This window comes from Rhinolophus hipposideros (genome assembly GCF_964194185.1).
Source record: "Rhinolophus hipposideros genome assembly, chromosome: 2".
NCBI lineage: Eukaryota > Metazoa > Chordata > Mammalia > Chiroptera > Rhinolophidae > Rhinolophus > Rhinolophus hipposideros.
This window is the reverse complement of record NC_138048.1, coordinates 22963325-22972347: the sequence shown is the minus strand read 5'-3', so window position 1 is coordinate 22972347 and position 9023 is coordinate 22963325.

Here is a 9023-nt window from a genome sequence, read left to right as displayed (position 1 = left end):
TAATAATAGCCTTTTTTTCATTTATGTGATGTCTGATAGGGAAGATGTTCCAATAATAGTGTCGATATTATCAGTCACCTCCGGCTTTATGAATCATCTCAAGAATTTTTAAGTATTCCTGGTATTCAGACTTCCTTCCCCGCTTTCACCACCCCCCCCCCAAGATATGAAAGCCCTCGGGACTACTGACCATCATGCTGTTCCTGCTAAAACTGAGCTAAGAGTTTGCTCGTGAAAACTTCCTCAGAATGACATAGTAATATGCCAGGTAAAACTGTGTCTCCCCTCACATTATTCTAGCTATTACGGGAAGGTGAAGAAGTAAGGAAATAGGAAAAACTGTAAGTGAGAAGACTTAGTCTCTGCACCCAAGGCCTGGTCTTTCCTGGAGTGAACTCTGTGTCAAAAAGGCCGTTTGCCCTAGCTGCCTGTTGTGATGAATGGCATCGAGCTGTGCCTGAATGCATGAGAGGCAATAAGCTGTTATGTGTATAGTAATCATACTCCTCCCTGCTGCGGTAACCCTTGTTTTATTACTCCTACATGATTCCCCCCCACTGACCCAATTGTAACAGTTGGGAAAATGCCAAAATACTTAGCAGCAACCATATGGAAGACCCTCCAAAAGTGCACAGCAGGAGCTAAAGATAGGGCTTCTTCGTTACAATCAAGACAAAACAGAAATATGTAGTATTTAAACTCAACACTGTATTAACCTAATTCTCCCATAGTTTGAAACAGGCTGACATTTAGCTGATGTGCACCAGACTGGCTGTGATCCATTTTGATTAATTGGTGGCCAAAATGTACCGGTACATATTTTTTATGTATATCATGTCACTCCATATTTGAAAGGCATGTACACTTAAATATAGTTGAGAATTAGGACACCAAAAAGCCATAAACTACAAATACAATCGTATTTTTCGTTTGTTTAAAGGCACCGTCATCCCATACAAACTTAACTGAATCAAAATACATATATATACACACACACACACACACACACACACACACACATATATAATAGTGGTGAGAGAAAATATTTTAATTATTTTATAAATAATTGAAAATAAATATTTATTTTTAATTCTCATTAAGAAATAATTAACTGTATCCTATGATCATATCATCATGACCCAATACTCTTCTTCCAAATTGCTTAGACAGTGAAAAATGCTTCTTGCATACCGAATGACACATACCATGCTATGTGCTAGGGACCTACCAGTGAAGAAATAAATACAGTTCCTTCCCCCTTTTCCTCTTTCCCACCTTCCTACCAGGTTTTTCATCTTTTCTCGTTCACTTGTTATAATTCTGACACCAATTCCAATGCGTGTGTGTGTTTTTTTCCCCCTCACGAAACAATTCTCAGACACTAGTGCGTGTTCTATAATTCAACTTAATTCTGACACTATCTACCTGGAGATAGCATCAGACTCCACAGTTTAAAGATCAGTCCCCAAAGACTGTCCGCTCTTCAGATGCCAGTGACAAGTCCAGCTGGTTACCTGTGATTCTGACTGACCAACTATAATCAGGTTCCCATGATCCCCTCCTTAATTCCATTATTAGTTAGATTAGCTCACAGAAGTCAGGAATCCTGTTTATTCCTGTTTACTCACTCGATGGCTGGTTTATTACAAAAGATATTAAAGGATAAGAATAAAAAGCCAGAAAAAGAGATACACAGAGTAAGGTCCTGAATGCGGGAGCTTCTGTTGCCCTTGGAATTTGGGGCTCTGACATGGCGGCACATGGATGTCTTCTGATTCACCAACTTGGAAGCTCCCCGAACACTGTCCTTTTGGGTTTCCATGTAGGCTTCACTACAATTGCCATGATTGATTAAATCATCAGCCAGTGATGACTAAACTCCACTCCACACCCTCTAACTTCCCCAAATGGGACTGAAAGCTCAGTCCCTCTAATCACCTGGTTGGTTCCCATGGTAACCAGCTCCCATCCTTAAGTGCTTTCCAAAAGTCACCTCATTAACAAACTCAGGTGTGATTGAAGGGTTTGTTATGAATATCAAGGCGCCTTTATAGATTTTATTGCTTAAGAAATTCCAGGGGTTTTAGGAGCTCTTCCAGAAATGGAGACAAAGACCAACTATATATTTTTTATTATAAATCACAATATTACACTTGTCCATAACAAAGCAACAGGTTTTGGCTTAGAATAAGAAAAAAGAGCTTTAGTTATAAAATAAATAAGTCATACGGTTGTAATATATAGCATGGGGACTACAGTCAATAATATTCTATGAACTTCGTATCATGAAGATGGTAATTAGACTTATTGTGGTAATCATTTTGCAATGTATGCAAATGTTGAATCATTTTTATTATACACTTGAGGCTAATATTGTATGTCAATTAAAATATAATAATATAATCATAGTACTAAAAACAAAGAAACAAAAAGAAAGCACTCTTAAAACCAAAGCTATTCTAAAATGGGATGATATGTGAGATAGTGAGCTCCTTGTCAAGGAAGAGTTGAAGAAGGAGCAGGTTGGTTGTTGTAAACAGGATTCCTTTAAAAAAAAGAAGTAATGGTTTGATTAGAAGATTCATAAGGTTCCTTTAAAATCTGGAATTTTATTATGAATAATATATAACTCAAGCCAAATGCCGTGATGTGTGGTGTTTCACATCCTATAGATAATACTACCAAATCTTATTGGCTTCACCTTTAAAGACCTAATGAAGCCAGAAAGATACAGCATTTCTGCCACCCAAGGTATATTGCCTTGTGTTTTGATGGCCTGCTATTAGCGTACCTCCTGGATATTGAATATTATATTATATGTTACTTATTTCTTCATCTATTTTTACATATTTCAATATAAAGAGATTCGTGAGTTTGCATGAAATCGTATGCCTATGAATTTCATCTTACTGTTTTGAATCATTTGCAATTAGGTAACTTTCATCTATTATCTGGATCATCACCACCTATCATATTTCCCTGCTTCCATCCTTACCTCACTCTTGTGAGGCGTGATCTTGTTAAATGTGAATCAGATCATGCTATTCTGTTTCTCAAAAAGAGATCAACATATTGTTATGTCTGGACCACACACACGTGCACACACACACACACACACACACACACACACACATCTGTTCCACAGATTAAACTTCTGTTGTTCATGCATTGAATGTCCAAATTTTTACCATCCAGGTTGCCCTCCTAATTATTTCCCTTCATTATGTGTCACTCAGGTGGAACATAATTGTTTGGATTGTGTCATAGAATTATGCCATCTATTACCTCCCTTGTTCTGTACTCTGTAGTTCTGATAGCATTCTGTTTGATTGCATTAGCATTTTGACTATCATATTCTTTGAATCGCATCAAAGCTTTAGTCAAGTAAAACTTTTAGCATATTTTTTAAACTTTAAATTCCTACTCACTCCTTCCCATCCTGTACTTGATTGATAGGTAATTTTAACCCAAATACAGAAGTTTTCATGCATCACTAGAGACATCTATTCATTTTTGCATTGATTAACTTACAAGCACTTTTGAGGCATTGTAGTGATCTATGAATCCATTCCTACTAAATCATCGAGGACAGCGAAGAGCGTGGACTCTCTAAGGTTGCTGCTTCCAACATTCACTCACAAAGGAACACGAGGTTTGACTTCAGGGAGCAGTAAGCTAGAGAAGGATCCCCTGTTTCACCTTTTCTTCCTGGCTCCCAGTTCTCAGTGCTCTATATCTACTCTTCGATATCATGCTCTCCATTTCTCCAAATTCAGAGCAGATAGGCAGCACTTATTCTACCTGATTAAAGGACAACACTAAAATGAAATTATTTCAAATGCATGGATAATTTTTGTACATTCCCAGCCAAATCATGCGTGCAACAATTTTCCTATATTTCAGCATGTTCACCATGTTTTAGTGTTAAATTTTAGAATTTTTCCTTTAATTTTTGCACCCATGCTTTGATAGTTCCAGAAATTCATCTCATTTCTCTCTTTGTCAAATTTTGCTTTTAAAAATATATGCCATAAGGAATGAATCAGACTAGTCAGACATTTCGTCAATGAAAAAGCTAAATGAGTATCCTAAATGTGTGTGGCTACACATCATTGGTTTAATAGTCTAAAAGAGTTCATGTGTTATTTGGAATATATAACAACATGATCCTTCTTGAAAAATAAACTAAACTTTGCCCTGAATTCCTCACAGTGTTAATAGTAGTTGCACATGAGTAAATCAAGACAGAATTTGTGCCCTCTAGCACAACAGAACATATGTATATATTTGCTTTTCAATCCAATCAGGGCTTTAGAGTGCAGAACTACTACCATACAAAATAAAAATGAACCTCAATATAGGGGTAATGGATTTGATTCTTCAATAAAATAAACCTTAATAGCTATCTTACTTTCTATTTCACCTGAATAGAAATCAAGATAGACTCTGGATGTTAGATTTTGGTAAATTGTAAGTATGAATAATTTGCTAAAACAATGGCATTGTATTTTCTACACAAATAAGGTGGACTTTTTATAATGATACCCATTTCAAGCTACATTTAAGTGCGCTTCTTGTCATTGCTTTAAGTCTTATAACAGACATCTATAGAGCACCTACTATATGAAATAGATGATGCCAGTTAGTAATTTTGTGGGATTGAAAAATAAACTAGACATGGATTTTGTTCTAAAGTTAAAAGTCCAGTAAAGGTATTAAAGGTACATCAAGACTTAAATAATAAGGCACACTATATGGCTGGAAAACTTGAGACCACAAACAAAATTACATAATTAATTGACTTTATTACCATAAATTTGATGTTTGGATATATTTCAGGTAGACTATAATTAATACATTATGTTTAGAAATTATATATCCTCATTTTAAAACTGTCTCCTCTTAAATTTGTTTCTCTTACATGCAAAGATGTGAGTGATTCAGAAGCTCAAAGATGCCTAAGAACACATGAAAACTTAAAACAATTTTGAAAATAATTTTAGATATTTTTGATGTAAAAATATAAGAATGTATAAAGTATATAAGCCTGAACTTACTGACAGACATAATAATAATGATAAGTAATAGCTGAATGTATATAATTTTCAGAATCTCAGAAAATACTATATCATATTTCAGTTCAATATGAGCATTGCTTATCTTCCATCTCTCTATTTCTACTTTATTTGTGAGAATTATAATTCATGCTACAAACTATCATTTCAAAACAAAATAAAAAATAAAATTTTAGTATTAGTTTTATAAAATTATAAGATTACCATTCATAAACAAAGACCTGGGCATTCAGTTTGTTGGAATCTTATTGATAATATGTATTTAGACTCAGTTTGGTGATTACTCTGTACCTGAGACTACCTTTTACAAGGTTCTTATAACACCATCAGTTTTATCATATTTAGTGATGGCCTATTCTGTGCATGGAATAAAGAGATATAAAGAAATATTAAGATAGGGTTTGTGCCTAGTTAAGTATAATCTATTTTAATGCCACAAGCAAAATAACCTGTATTAAGAGGGTTACATTTGCTATGCAGAATAACAAGTTTATTTGTAATGTCAGAACAGACTTTACAGATTAAAACAGTTTTTATGACAATAGCGGTTGCCTTTGGCAATGCGGAGAGTCTCAAGTACAATTTTGAGATTAGCTGGCATGGGATATTGACTTGTAAGGGAGCCTGCTCAGTTGTTTTCTCCTGAGCTCTCTTTTGGATGCCCACCCTTGGTTTTACTACCAGAAGGATGCTGTATGAGTTTCCTATTGCTGCCATAACAAATAATCACAAACTTGGCGGCTTAAAGCAACTGAGATGTATTATTGTATAGTTATGGCGTTCAGAAGTCTGAAATGGGTCTCACTGGACTAAATTCCATGTTTCATCAGGACTGAGTTCCTTCTGGAAGCTAGAAGGGTAAATCTGCTTCCTGCCTTTCCAGTTTTTAGAGGAAAAAATTCTCTGAAATTCCTGCCTAAATTCTTTGCCTTTTTGCCTCTTCAAAGCCTGCAGTGTAGCATCTTCAAGTCTGGGTCTGAGTCTCACCTTTCTGCCCTTTTCTCACATTTAAAATCACTTGTGACTACATTGGACCCACCCAGATATTTCAAGATTATCTTCTTATTTTAAAGTCATCTGACTAGCAGCCTTAATTTCATCTGCCACCTTAATTCCCTTTTGCTATGTAAAATAAGAAATTCACAGCTTCCAAGTATTAGAACGGGGACATTTTTGAGGGATAGTATCCTGCCTACCTCAGATGAGGCTAACTTTTTAAATAAAGTATGAGTCATTGTCTCCATATAACATCTTCAGCCTATTCTAGTAGTAGATTGTTTTCCCAATGGTACCTAACATCTCCCGATGGTTATAAAGAGCATCTGTTGACCTTATCAACAGACAGTAACTACTGCTATTCTTTTCTACTGTTGTACATTATGAGTAGATGTGTTCAAAATGTTAACCTAGCTAGTCTTCATTTGGCAAGAGTAATCTTGGTGCTTTCTCACATCAGCCCTTTTTAGGAAAGAGAGTAAAAGAGATTTAGACAAATCCTGACAAGGAAATTTTCATTAAAACAGACTTGGTTTTATACTTTGTTTCAAGTTCTGCCCTATGGATAGAGTGTATTAGTATTAAATAAAAATGTATTCAATTGATATTTAATTTTGGACTCAAGCTGTATTTATAGAATTGACCTCCAACAGTTTTAAATTTTTAAATAACTGAATGCTTTTTCTTTTATCTCCCACATATATCTGGCACAGAGGGACCCAATAAATATTTGTTAAATATTAAATCAACAGTATTCAATCAACATTTAGATTATAATTTAAATACATCTCAAAAAAGCATATTTGAATAATATCACTCAATTTTATTGTAAGAAGGACAAAGCAGTTAAAACTAAACCAAATTGCTCATTGACTTTATTTAGCCATTCATTTCTTTATTTGTTGATTCATTTAAGCTATAATTTTAGAGATGAAAGAGATCTTATAGGTCATCTATTATAAAGTCTTCGTTTTATAAATAGACATATCAAGGCCCATAACAAAGTATTGTTGAACCTCACTGTTGGTCAGTAAAAGTTCTAAAACTCAGAACCCAGATGACCCAACTGTCAAGTCAATGCTTGCCCTGCCCTGTAGATCTATCTAATGAAGAAGCAGAGAATAAAGAAGAGAATAGATCTGAAAAGCAGTCTCTGAGAAATCTGCAGGCATTGTTAGTACATTTATACATTTTGGCTTATGAAGAAATGACAAGATGTCCCTGCCTCCTTCAGTCCTAGGATGTAATCCGTGTAATTCATTGAAGCTGGTTGTGTAAATATGAGAGGACAGCCCTGTGGATAAACTTCTCATTCTCTTCAGTAAATTTGAGCTAGGAATTGTTTTTTTTTTTTGTTTTGTTTTGTTTTGTTTTTCCAGTAAATGATTTCTGCCATTCAATCTGGAGATTCAGTAGAGTATTCAGTTATATTTTATAAAGATATTCTAATTTTAACGAAGACAAAACAAACAAACAAACAAAGAAACAAAAAAACACCAAAAACCGACTTTAGGTTAGAAGCTTAAAAGGGCAGAGATGAGATCAGTCCCTGAAAAGAACGGTTCAGAAATGGCATTGGGATTAGGGAGATGGGATTTTTTTTAAAGCCCTATCCACAATCTGCTAAGGAAAATAGGAAGCGATGAAGGCAGTACCAGTGAGCAAGTCAGGATGTACACAAGTATCGTGATCATTATTCAATTTCTAAGCCATCAGAAACAGTTATTCATCTCACAGTTCCCTCCAGCCTAGCCTAGAGTTACACTGGTTTGGAGTGGTGGGGTAGGGATTGAGAGAAAATACTAGTGTTTCTGTGGGACACCTTCTGCCTCGCAGAAGCAAAAAGCATAAAAATAAACAGGGCAGACATTTTAACACAATTAAAATTACAAAGATTCTGTATCTTGTAGGATATGTTTTTAAATTGAAAAATAAATCACAACAGGTCTTATGTCAAAAGAATGTCTAATGACAAGGAAGCCTTCCAAAATAGAATTACAAATGTTGGTCAGATAAGTTATATGAATACAAATGTAAATTATGGTTAATGTTAGTCATTTTAGTAATATCTGATATTATAAGGGAGGGTGCTTTCTTTCTCTACATTTTGCCCCTAACCCATTACATAGTAAAGCAGATTTAAGCACAGGGACATGTTACCAAGGGAGTTGGGGACCCTGTCCTTTGGAGTCATAAATATAGTTTTCCATCTGCTGGAAACTGTTTAGGTGAAACATGCCTGAAGTCGGGGGCTGGATCAGATGATCTCTGGGGGTCTCTTCCAGCCTTTTGAGTCTTTGAGAGAAATTTCTAATCAGCATGTTAATGAGTGCTTTAAATTTGTAGTCTGGTTTCCTTGAAGATAATTACCAGAAACACTATGTGGAGAACAGCATTTCTAAATGCCTGTTTAAAAGAAGAAGAAAAAGAAGAAGAAGAAAAAAAAAGCCATGGTTCTGTTTAAAAAGAAAAAAAGAGAGAGAATATAATATGACCCACTGGATATCAGAGAAGGCAATTATCTGAGAAGGTGGTACGGTTCAGTGGTCTTGGGAACGTCTGAGAAAGTCCAAGGCCATTGCATCTTTTCTCTCTTCTCATGATGTCTTGCTGTGTGACCCAGGGCAAGTCACTTGACCTTAGTTTCCTCATCTGAAAACACAAGACCCCAGGAGTTGTGCTTGATTACCTGACTAATATCAAGCTACAAGAATTAAATGAAGAATGGAATTTCATTTTTGGCTTCATCACTGCTGCAGTGATGACAGATGGGAATCATATGAATTAGGTTAGCCCCTGCGCTTCATTAACTGACAGAAAAAAAAAAAATGTCTGAATGACATGGATGGTAAACTAAACTTTGAAAACCCCTCAGAAATTTTAACTTGGGTATTGTATAGATGATAAATATAGTAAAGATTTATTTTGATTTCTGCATTATGGAAAATCAAT